At 37.4% G+C, this 13182-nt stretch overlaps 1 long non-coding RNA gene across 1 annotated transcript in view; it reads left to right on the top strand.

Annotated features, from left to right (window-relative positions):
• Positions 1 to 257: 257 nt before the first annotated feature.
• The window catches only part of SMIM14, a 64774-nt gene continuing 51849 nt past the window's right edge, over positions 258 to 13182 (top strand). Inside the window, exon 1 of the long non-coding RNA XR_004230342.1 lies at positions 258 to 413. This is a non-coding gene — a long non-coding RNA (small integral membrane protein 14). The remainder of the gene's footprint in view (positions 414 to 13182) is intronic.

The raw sequence follows: 13182 nt of genomic DNA, 5'->3' as shown, positions 1-13182 counted from the left end.
GTGCCCGAGCTCCCGGCTGCGCCCCAGTCCCGCCTCTCCCCGGCGCTTTGTTTATTTCTTCTGCCCCGCCCCCTTTCCCCGCGGCGCTCGGGACGCCTCATGCAGGGTTGGGACCCCGCGCATGCTCACTAGCCATGACTTTTTTTTTTTTTTTTTGGTGGGATGGGGGGAGGGAGGGGCGCGCGCCGGAGCTGCTGCAATCTGTTGCGCCGGCTCCGGGAGCCGGCAGATCCGGGTCTCGTGGCAAGCAGTGACGTGGGCAATCGAATCAAAACAGAGGAGGAAGGCGGCGGTGGCGGCTTCGGGGCTGGCTAGCTGCAGCGGTCGCGTCGGCAGCAGCGGGGGCTGGGGGCCCGGGACTCGGACTGTCTTCCGTTCCAGCTCCTGCTCGGCCTGGCCGGGGTCCCGGGACGGTGAGTCGTGGCCGCCGCCCCCGGCCCGCTTGGGCAGCCGTCGGAGGGCCCCTCCGCCCCCTCCCCCTCCGGCCCGCAGCCTCGAGGCTCCGAGCAGCTGCAGCGCCCGCGCCCGCGGCCTCCCCGCGTGCGCCTCCCGCCGCTGCTCGGGGGCCGGAGGCTCGGGCCCCCGCGGGGCCCCGCCAGGCGCCCCTCCCCCCGCGGGGCCCCGCCGCGTCCGCCCGGAGGCTGGGCCCCGGGAAAGAGTTCGGGGAGCGGGCGGCGGTGCTATTTTGTGTGGAGATAAATAGCAGTGAGCGTGTGTGTGTGTGTGTGTGTGTGTGTGTGTGTGTGTGTGCATTTAGGCCGGAGGGGGAGAGAAAAGGGTTCCGAAGGGGAGGGGGGAAGGCAGGAACGCCCCCCCAAACCCTGACATCCCGGGGGGAGGCTTCTGCCACGGCCCCCCTCCTTCCCATCGCTGGGTGGGATTCCTTTGTTGGGATTTATCAGACACGAACGTTCTCTCCCGCTGTCTGTCTGTCTGTCTGTGCCCCTCACTCTGTCCCTATTCTCGTTTTCTCTTCCCTTCTCTTCTAATTCTCTTAACTTCTCTTTCCTTCTTTCCGTCTCTGTCGCCTCTCTTTTTTCTGTCTTCTCTCTTCCTCTTAATTGTCTCTCTTTTCTGCTGTCTTTTCTTGTGTCCTCTTTTCTCTCTCCTCTTTCTCTCCCTCTTCTAATTCTCTCCTCTCTGTCTTTCCTTCTCTCTCCTTAAATTCTTTCTCTTACTCTCTCCCTCTTCTAATTGTTTCTCTCTCTCTCTCCCTCTTCTAATTCTCTCCTCTCTCTGTCTTTCCTTCTCTCTCCTTAAATTCTTTCTCTCTTACTCTCTCTCTTCTAATTGTTTCTGTTTCTCTCTCTCTCTCTTTCTCTCTCTCTCCCCCTCTCTTTTTTCTCCCTCCCTCCTTTAGACTATAGAAAGCCAAATGTATGGTAAATCCAAACAGCCCGGTTTTCCTTTGATCTCACGAACGTGACCCTGTTGAAACATCCTCCTTTTTTGAGGGGTTTGCTGATGTGGAAAACCTCATCCTGCTGTTTTAAAACAATGACTTTTTTTTTTTTTTTTTTTAGAAAATGGGTGTTTTCTAAACCTCATTTAATCTTGGCAGAAAAAAAAAACCAACCTATGGCTTATTAGCTGTAGACGCTGTAGGGGGATTTCAGTTACTTGAGTTGCAATAGAGGATATTCCCTCTGAATAGCAGAAATTGTATTTATTAAAGCTCTCTTCTGTTTGCGTATCCTTGCAGCTTTTCTTTGTGTGATTAGCTTCAAATGGGATAAGTGTCTCCTTTTCCGTATAAGAGGATTCCAATAATAAGCTTGTCAGTACTTTTAACTAATAGAAGTGATAGATCAGGCTTACTACTAAGCACACTCCAGAGTGTAACATCAGTCAACAAGCATTTATTTAAATTCGTTTTTATTTTCACTTGGGAATTTTCTTCCAAATTCTTCCTTTGAAATTCATTGAAAAAGCAAGCAAGAAAATTATAAATATTTATAGTCAAGTGAAAACAGCATTTATTTATTAATCATCTGCCGGGTGCCAGGCACTTTGCTAAGCTCTGAGGATACAAAGAAAGTGCCCTCCAGCATCCCCCCCCCCCCCAAGGTTGTACACCATCAGGAACCTTCTCATTCTTCCTAGATTTCATTGGTCTTGGTATTCACACCTTATCAGTACCCTCTGATCCTCTGATTTGGAAGACTACAGGAGAGCAAAGGGCTGCTCTCTAAAGGGCCATCTCTCCATTTCCCATCTGCTTGCGCTCCTTTGGACACCATCCTCCTACACCCTCCCCGGCTTCCAGCTTCCTTTTCTTGGCTACTTTCATAGGAATCTAACCTCATTGGTCAGAGAGTAGTTCCTGGCAGGTAGGAGAAGCTGAATAAATATTTATTGACTGATGAAAACTCATGTTTTAGTAGAGGAGATTACGTGTACTAACAACTACGCATATACAGGATAAATTGGAGGTAATTTTCTCTGGGAGTGGGGAGAGACTTGAGAACAAAATGCCATTGTCATATCCCCAGCCCAAGGTGAGAGGACCTGCCAGAGCCAGAGGTAGGGAAAAAGAAAGATGTCATCTCTTGGTGGGGGGGGGGGGTCTCCCAGTCTCTAACTTTTTGTCAGTATATTTATGGATTCTGCCTTGCACTGGTCCCAACGTTACACACGGTGTGGTCTGCCCCTCCAGGGCCCCAGGCTGCCTATGGTCCCAAGACTGGATCCCATCCCTTTGTGTCCTTAGCTTATTCAGGAGAGGCTGCATTACTGACCCAGTGCTGAGAATTTCCTTTTAAAGAGAGGAGGGCAAATGTTCTCAAAAAGAGCTTTTTAGTCAACTTGTTTGCTACTGTATCCTTGTAGATACAAAGAGAAATTGGAACAAAATGGGAAAATAGTAAGATTGTGTCTTAAATCCAAGAAAAGATGATGGGTCCTTTTAATTGGCCTTGCCCTGAGCTCATGAGATCTTTACAGAAACTCTGTTTCTCTAGGATTCTGTGAGCCTCATCTCAACATAGGAATATATTACTTTCATATCATGACATATGTTACTTTTTATATAGACAGAAAATTTGATTTTTGATTGGCAAGAAATGGTGGAATTGCCTTTTTTTCAATTCCTATGCTTTTATGCTACCATCACTTTAGTGCTTTTAGCCTATTTGTGAATACCCTTCAGTGTTTGATCTAATGAGCCAACATGTAAAAAATTAACCTAGACATATTTACTTCCAGTTTCTATGTTATCTTGAATAAATTCTGTCTCTTAACTGAACAAACCTGGAAAGACCACCGCGTTAGAAAAAGCGACACAAAGAACTTGCATGTTAACACTGAACCTTGGGAAGAGAAGAATCGCCGATGGTTGGCTACACAGTGTCATAGGGCTGTGTTGTTGGCCCAGTGCAGTAGCTGATGGTCACCGAGGGATGCTTGTCCTCTTGGGTGTCCCCCAGAGGGGTTTTAAAGCTATAACCCCAAATGTCCTAATCTCTGTTAGTTACCTGTGGCATATCCGCAGTATGTTTATCTTTGTTCTCTCTGTTCAGCCTTATCTTTGTGACAATATGTTCCAGAAGTTTATGGATTTTGTGGGCTAGCCCTTCCAATTCTTATTTTATTTATCTCAGTGTTTAAAGGGGTGCCCCTTGTTCCAGTACTTTGAGGTTTGGTCCTGATCTGAATTTATCTTAGCCAAATGATTTTTTATTCCTTCTCAGCCTTCACTTCTCTTGATTGAAGAGTTCTCATCTTTTCACTATATTTTGTTGACCTCTGCTTTCCTGAATTAATAGAGTTGCTCTTCTCTGGATGGTTTCTACTTATGTTATAACTTCTAGGCGAAGGGGATGTCCAGGGTATTTCAGATAGGAAATTACACTCTGTTTGGTAAAGGGGAGGTTTAAGGATCAACGTTTAGAAGGTGCTAACTTCCTTTTACAAATGAGTACATTGAGGCGCCGAATCACTGGTACCAGTATGTGGTGGAACCATGCTCCCCTGTTTTTAACAACAGAGCTATTTCCACTGCGCATGTTTTCTCTTTTCGTTTGTAACACTTCTCTTAATACTGTTTTCACTTGGTTGGACAGACATTTGGATAAGTATCTTAGAACAGTTTGTTTGACCTCCGCAGCCATTTCCCACATTGTACTGATAGATGGAATTCATCATTCTGTGTATATAGTTCAGTTCCTTTTATATTTATTATATATAATATTATATATATTTATATTTTATAAAATTTAAAAAAATGTATTGATGACTTTTTGGTTTTGGATATTTTTTCTTTCTTTGACTACCAACTTTCTCTTTTAACAAAGATTCCATGCAACAAGTCAACACTTCTACTTTTCTGCCTTTCTGCCAAGTAAAAGGAAGTACATTTATCATCCTTTCTCCAGGACAAACATTAGTCTTAAATTTATTTTGTATCAGTTTATACAGATCTCATGCTTACTTAAATTCCTTATTCATCATTTTTTATGCCATAATTTTAAATTATATTTATGCACTGTTTTGCCTAGCTTCATTTGATGATTGACCATTTTTTTCCCAGTTTTTGGCCTCTGCAAAAAAAAAAAAAAAAAAAAAAAAAGGCTTCTATGACTCTTTTGTTCTATATGAGAGCTTTCTATCAAGGTTCTAGAATTATAGATCATTTGGTTAAAGTATAAGAATTGTTTAATGCCTTTATTTGAATAATCACAAATTATTTTCAAGATAATTGAGCCAATTCACCATTCTACCAACAATGCCTGTCACATTTGTTTTCTTATTAGTTCCGCAACCTTGCTTTTTTTTTTTTTTTTTCATTTTTTATTATTTTTGCTAATTTGCTGTCTATAAAGTCAAAATATTTCTCATAATTGATGCGGAGTAATCTAGCATAAGGTATTGACGATTTGCTTTTCTTTTGAAAACTACTTGTATCATTTGTCTTAGTCATGTCTGAAGATTTGAGGCTTTTCATTTCTTTTAACAATGATTCATCTTTTCCCACCTTTGCATTGAAGTCAAGGAGGGTAATCATTGATTGAATTTGGAAAGTCTTACAGAGTTCCGCATGGAATTTCTCTACCTCTTCATCTTGAGCAATTGATAAAGTACAATTAATTTCTTGATGGTCTTTTTGCAAGTAATTATACATATTGCAATAAGAGAAGACCAGATATCCCCTGATAATATTTTATAACTTTTAGGTATATAACAAAAACAGAGAGTTCCTTTCTTTGCCTCACGACTGTCTCATAACTCTTATTCTGATTCCATATTAGCAAGAATATGAAAATTGACAATTTACTTCCTCTGGCAGCCTGTCCTGCTCATGAATCCTTGGATAAGGAGCTCGCATTTAATAGTCAAAAATTATTGAAAAGCCCACACTACAATTCTTAACATCCTCTATAACTGAAGAAACAGAAGGGGAGCACAAAACTTTGAGGAGCTATAATGTGAAGGTTGTAAATGATATATAGGTTGGTATTTTTATGTTGCTAGATAACCCAGCAAAGATCACTGGTTAGCACTCCAGTTACTTAAGTCTTCCTGTTTTGTAACTGTATTTTTGGTAAGCCTATATTGTATCTATATTGACTCCTAGGTATTTTATGCTTTTTTTGTATTTATTTTTAATGGTATTTCTTAATTTCCTCCTTTTTTAGTTATTTAGAAATGCAGAAAAATTTTCTAATAATATTTTGCATCCTGTACCTTTACTAACGCTATTAATCATTTGTATTTACTTAGAAAATCACTATCATCTGAATGCTTCTACTTGTGTGCTAGAGTGGCTGTGTATTAACTCTATTATTAAGCATAGGAGCCACAGAGTTAGAAGGGGCTCTAGACATCTTTAGATCTCGCCACCTGATTACTAGATCCCCTACGTTGAAGGGGGGAGATGGCTTGCACTTCCCACAGTGCCCTCAAAAGTCTGTCGTACTCTTATTTCCCACGTGGTCAGACAGGCTACTCAGTTCATCTCTTAGAGATAGTCGCTGCCTTCTCCACTCCCAATTTCTTAGGGCTTTGGCCTTCAGCCCACACTCCATGAGATTTGCAGCTTTTCACTTACATGACTATCATAAGCCTCCTGGAAACCTCTCCTCCCTTTCCTTTTTTCATTTTTCCAATAAAACAATAATTAAGTATGGATGAGGGAAAATCTGCATTGCAGATTAAATTTTTAAGAATAATTTAAAACATTTGTTTTGCTCCAGACCCCTTCCCTCAACTAAAATGTGTTGGTTTCATTGACAGTCTGTGGACTTGGAAGGCTGATAATGAAGACTAACTTAATTACCATATATAATGACATTTACTTAATCCTGATCCTTCTTGATCTCTATAATGTTATTGAGGCATTTGTTTGGTTTTTTAAATGTAATGTTTGCCTGTAAAAATTCACCTGCATACTTATAAAATCTTTAAATGGAATATTTTAATTCGTTAATAATATAATAAATTTCAGTTTAAATGTACTGAAAATAAGTTGTATTTGTGAATTTGTGAAAAATGTTAAAATGTGGGAATAGTGGATTATCATGAGGGATAATGGAAATTAAGGAGTTGATTTAAAACAAAACAGAACAGAATACTTTGAATGATTTCATTAGTGCCTGGGACTGAAAAATTGGTATGGTGATTTAGTAAGCACAGCCAATTATGTACTTCCATTTTGATTTACGATATCTTTGTGAAATATCTTTGTTACTTAACAGCTATTAAAACCAGGTGTTGAAATAAATGAACTTAAAACTTCACCAGCTTAATTGATGCTTATTTAATCAGGATCAGATCTTGGAATGACTGCACAAAATGTTCAACATGTTTTTAAAATGAAATATATTCATTCACATTGTTTTCACTTAAATATTAATATTTAACAAGTTTCTTATATTTTTAAATAAAATGTTTTCAAGTGTTCATTTTTATCTCCTTTTAAAATTTGTTTTTTTGGTCTTAAGTTTTATAATGTATATAATTGATATAAATAAATGTACCTATACTTAGAATATATGCTCAGCCATTTTTAATTGTTGGGGGGTGTACAGTCAAAAGTTAGGAGACAGCTAGATAGAATTCAGTCCTCTCGCTTTTATAAATGAGCAAACTGAAAGCAGGAAAAGTGAAAATCAAAACCACATAGATACTAAGTGACAGAAATAGAAATGATACTGCATTGCTAGGAAGTAGCCCGTGCTAAAAAGCTGTGGTTAATGTCACAGTCCTATGTGATTTTCTTTCTAGAATTGCCTTTTCTTAAAGATAGGTTGAAATGATGAAAGACATATAAAATAATCATTAATGGGGAGATCCACCTCTCCTTGTAATAATGAAAGTATAGCAAAGTCTGACACAGTGGAAACAGACAATATTCTATCCTACGATTTGTCTTTTGCTTGGTTTCCCAAGGGAGAAGAGCATGTTTCATGATTTTCTCCCCTAAGGCTATTATTGGTATGTTGGTTACTCAGACTTTAAGCCTCATATATTATATGAAAACTTACTTAGCTAAAGGAAAGTCAAAATGTTTGTTAAAAACATTTTTATGAAAAGATGCTAAATTTATTCATGGCAAAAGTGAGATAACATTAAAAAGAACCAGTCTAGATTTCTATTAAATCTGAATTTTATATGCAATATTTATACTTCATTTTACCTTGTTTTGGAAAAAGTTTCTTTCTTGTTAATTATTTTCATACTGACTTTTTCATTTCCTATTTTTTCACATCTAGCTTCACAGCATGGAAATATTTATGTACATATCATATATGCAAACACACCTATATACAGAAAGTATATTTTTTAAAGCAACAGAATGAAACTAGTCGCTTGACTGAATTCAATTTTAAATAGCACATATGCAAACTACCAGACTTTTTATAGATAACCACATTGACTTAAACTGAGGTAGGAAAAATAGGACAATATTTTGAGGTGTTAGGGACCAGACTTAATGGTAAATATGCTTGCTGCTGTCATGTTTGATTTCACAACTTTTTAAAACATATAATTATTTGCGTTACAAGCAAATAAAGTCATGACTTCCTTGAAACTTAATATTACAAACAGATACTTTGCTCCACTCAAAGGATATCCTTAAATGTGACTGTCAAATACTTTTTCCTTTTCTTAACTTTTCCTCAGCCTGTTCTTTTAAGACTAGAACACTTTTCCCTCTCATCCTTTACTTTTTCTTTTACCTATCCTTTAAGAGCCTGTTCAAGTGCCACTTAATCTGTGAAAGTCTCAGGCTAAAGAGAAACATTGAAAGATGGCAGAATTTACTTTTTGTTGAAAGGAGTAAGAACCAGAATCTACCAGACTTTTAATAAGTCTTTGGTGACTTAAAACTTGGATTGGTTTTTGGGCTCTGAACAAGATTCCAGGTGACGCTGATCACTCCAGAGCCTATCTCTGTTGCTGCTGACTCAGCTGTAGATACTGGGCACCTTTCCACCTTCCTTCAGCCTCCTCTGCCCTGGGATGGTAGGATGGAGGGTGGAACCTGCCTGTAAGGAGGCCAGCTTGTAGACTTTCCAGCTCCCTCCACTTTCCAGCTGCTGTTCTGCTTGTTTTCAATTCTACAGAACAAGATGGGGAGCTTGACTGGGGATCCCCAGTGTCTCCTTCCTCCTTAGCCTCCCTCCCCCTTCCTAGCTTTTTGTCTTCCTTTATTTTATTTTATATTTTTAACATCCACAGTGCTTAACACAGGGATTGGCATATGTTAGGGCCCAGGGGTCCTCAAACTACAGCCCGCTGGCCAGATGCAGCAGCTGAGGATGTTTATCCTCCTCACCCAGGGCTATGAAGTTTATTTATTTAAAGGACCACAAAACAAAGTTTTTGTTTTTACTACAGTCTGGCCCTCCAACAGTCTGAAGGACAGTGAATTGGCCCCCTATTTAAAAAGTTTGAGGACCCCTGTGTTAGGCTTTAATAATTTTTTTCTAAATTGATTAAATTTTATTCAGTACTCATGAGTTTATATGCTTTAATAGTTGTTTTTGGTTCTTAGCCAAAACATATCCACCTCACTTTTGAAACTTGTGATCCTACAGTTAAAACTGTTATTAACTCAGCATTGAACAAAATCTAAGTATAATATATTGAAAGCTCTCACACCGATAAAAATAACTTTTTATTTTAGGAGGCTAATAACTAATTAAAATGTTAACAATCTCCACGAAATAAGCATATTTCAGTATAAAACTTAAAAATTAATTTCCTAAAATCTAATTTTGTTTATCAAATAGGAATGCTTTTTAATTTTGTAGCGCTTGATAACTATAGTATCATTCTTTTAGCTACTTATTACATATTTCCTTTGTGGCATTGGGAAAATCTTTTAAATTCTGTGAATGTATGTTTCATCACATGTATAAAATAGAAGGAAAGACCTGGAAGTTTTAAGTCCCTTCTAATTATAAAACTGATATTTCACAAGATAAGTGCTGAAGACCTTTTGTTAGCAACTTTTAAGTTCATAATCTTTTCCCCCCTTTTGTTTAGCTTTTTAAAAAATTTCCATATTTGTCATGTTGTGCAAGAAAAATAAGACCAAAAGAGAAAAAAAACACAAGAAGGGGGGGGGGGGGGAATGGTTAAAATACTATGATAGTCTGTTTATTAAATAAAATAAGCACTAATTTTCCTGTTAAAAGTTTAAAAAAAAATTCTCTATTTTGAGTTAGGAGGGTCCTCAGAAGTCTCTTAGCTTAAATTGTAGAGAACGAGGGATTTCCTTTACAACATTACCAATAAATTGTCATCCAAACCCCGATCTTCAGCAAGGAGGAGGCCCATGCTCCTTTTCAAGCAAGCTTGTTCCATTTTGAGGCAATTCATATTGGAAAGTTTTGCTCAGTTTCAAGCCTTAGTCTTCCTTTCTGCAGTTTTTTACCATTGTTTCTAGTTTGATGCTGGAGCCAAGCAGAACAAATCTATTTGGTTCTTTAATCATTACTATTTAGGACCTGAAAGCAGATTCCAAATCATCTCATCTTACGTAAACACCTCCAGTTGATTAAATGTCGCCAATTCCTTGAGTTTACCATTGTGTGCTGTGATCAGCTGTCACTCATTCTTGGTGTCCTAAAATGAGACACACAGAACTGAAAATAATATTCTAGGTATGCGCTCTAAAAGGCAGAATTCAAGAGTATGCTTCCTTGTTCCGGACACCATGCTTGTGTCTGTTGTCCATTCAACCCTAGGTTGCATTCTTTTTAAATTGCCACTCTGCTTTGATTAAGGGCAGCTAGATTGCTCAGTGGAATCCTGGGATACTTTTCTTCCCGAGTTCAAATCTGACTTTAGATAATAGTCATTTGTGACCCTGGATGCTTAATCATGTCTGCCTCAGTTTCCTCATCTATAAAATGAGCTTGAGAAGGAAATGGCAGCAATCCACTCCTTTATCTTTGTCAAGAAAATCTTAATTGGCGCCACAAAGAATCAGGTGTTGTGACTGAACAATAACAAACAACATTGATTCATTTGATTCTTGCACCGTGGTCATATTCCATTACTTTCACATACCATACATGATTTATCTACCAGTTCACCAGGAGAACACGGCTATAATTTCCAATTTTTTGGCTACTACAAAAAGAATTGCTATGAATATTTTTGTACACATAAATTCCTTCCTTCCTTTCTCCCTGCCTCCTTCCCTCCCTTTCCCCATTTGGTTTATAACCTTAATAGATGATATAGGTAAGTCCAAAGGTATTAGATTTTGGTAACTCTAATTTAAATAAATTGGGTAATACTGTCATTTTTATTATATTGGGTTGACCTACCCATGCACAATTAATATTTCTCCAATTATTTCTTTTTATTTCTGTAGTGTTTCATAGATTTATATAGTTTCTCAGGGAATCATAATAGATACTCTAATAAAGCTTCTGTGTTACTTTGAATGGAATTTTTTCTTTTTAAATTTTGTTAGAAAAAATGTAGGAATACTGAACATTGATGTGGCTTTGTTTTACATCCTGCAAATTTGCTAGATTTTTGTTTCCTATTTATGCTTGTCCCTTACTTTCTTTTTTTCCTTACCTTTTGCTATAGCTATATATATATATATAGCTATATAATGCTATAGCTAGTATTTCTGGCATTGTGTTGATAATAATCATTGGCATCTTTGCTTCACCTTGTATTACTGAAAAGATCTTTATCTCCATTACATAATCTCCATTATGAATAATGCCAGAAATATCTCCAACATCAGACTATTTGGGAGTGACAATTGATAGAATTTCACAATGTGATAGAACATGATTATCTAATTAAAATAAAAGTTCATCAAACAGGAAGGTTGTCCCTTAAAAATGACAACATTAAGATATTGTTAAATCTCAGAAAATCATTTCATAAACCATTCAAGCCTGTCGGGGTAAAGAGAGCAATGACTTTTAATTAGATTAAGGTATTTCTTAAATCTTATAATGATTCTTAATACATTTTCTGGGACCTTAGTATAGGTTCTTGAACTTTACCCAGTTTTCTAAACCAAAGGGGTTAGGCTTTTGAGAAAAAGACTAGAGTATTTAGTTTCAGGCATTCTTTTCTCAGATGGAAGTTTTCTTTGACGTAAGTCTGGAAAAAGCTTAAGGTTGAAGAAATGTTTATTTTTTATATTTTTTAATAGAAAAAAGGAAGAAATAATTCTCTTGCAGTTAGGCTAATATTATTAGTATTAGTAAAGTAAATAACAAAAGTCGTCTTTTTTCTTAGCAGATATATCTTGTATATTTTTTCCTTTATATTTTTACAGCTTTCTTGATCAGATTTGTCAGTCTTTAGGCAGGTCCCATTTTTTTAAAACCCTTATTTCATTAGAGGCACTCGGTTCCTGGCCATGAATTTGTGGTTTCAATATTTTGGTCCAGAAATCCAAGCCCTATTAGCAATTTTTAAAATAATTGCAACACTTCACTAATCTGTTTTATTTTCTTAAAATCCTCCCCTTCAGTGAGGAGTAATGAAATTACTACCTGCTCCAGTGTGGTTTTGGGTGATATATCTGTCCATTCAACCAGAGTCATCCCCTCCTTCGTTTTGAGCTCCATTTGCTTTCACTTCTCCCTCCCCCATAGCCATACCCATCTATTTGCCAAGTCTTGTCATTTGTACTTGTCAAAATAATTTACATCCGGCTTCTTTCCACAATCGCCCTATCATCTATTATTATTATTAGTTATTATCCATATAAATTGCTGGAAGTGGTTGTTAGGATTGAGAAATTTTGGCAGAAGTTAAGACTTTTTATGGATCTGTTCCCCAGAGTGACAGTGTGACCCCTCATTGTTAATGTCAGAATAATATTTGCTCACTTTGGTGCCTCTTATGGTAGCAGAGGTCTCCATTAGTAGTACCTGGAATCCTAAGGATCTACTGCTTTGTTGCTCTGTTGCATTTTGGAAAAGCTTTAAACCTGCACATAGTTCCAGAGATATCTTGTTTCTTTTTTCCTATTTAAAATAATCATAATGTTTTTTGGGGAAAAAACTCTTCACTTGTTTCAAAGAATCCTAATTCCTTTCATTTTCTCCAAGCTTTTATCTCCAAGAATTGCTTATATTTATTTTGTATACATTTACATATATTCATGTTGTCTTGCCCAATAGAATGAGAAAATAGGTACATAATAAATGTGGAGATTACACAATCCTTAAAGAAATGATTGGCCAATTGATTCTATTTTCAGGCATTCTATTATTGTTTACATGTTTTTCTCCCTTTTAAAAATAGTATTATTTTTCCAAATATATGCAAAGATAATATTCAATATTCACCTTTGTAAAACCTTGTGTTTTAAATTTTTCTTCTTCTCTTCTCCCCTCTTCCACAAGATAGTAAGCAATCCAATATAGATTAAATGTACAATTCTTCTAAGCATATTTCCATTTTTGTCATGCTATGCAAAAATATCAGATCAAAAGGGGAAAAATAAAACCAAAGAACAAAAAGGTGAAAATACTTCATTAGAGGTTTTAAAGTTCTGTCTCCAGATGAGGATGGCATCACAAGTCTATTGGAATTGCTTTGAATCACCTCATTGTTGAAAAGAGCCAAGTCCATCAGAGTTGATCCTCACAGTCTTGTCATTGCTATGTACAATGTTCCCTTGGTTCTACTCACTTTACTTCATATCCTTTCATATCTCTCCAGGCTTTTCTGAAATCTTCCTGCTGA

The sequence above is a fragment of the Sarcophilus harrisii genome, chromosome 6 (assembly GCF_902635505.1).
Source record: "Sarcophilus harrisii chromosome 6, mSarHar1.11, whole genome shotgun sequence".
NCBI classification, from domain to species: domain Eukaryota; kingdom Metazoa; phylum Chordata; class Mammalia; order Dasyuromorphia; family Dasyuridae; genus Sarcophilus; species Sarcophilus harrisii.
This window is presented reverse-complemented; position numbering and strand designations above follow the sequence as displayed.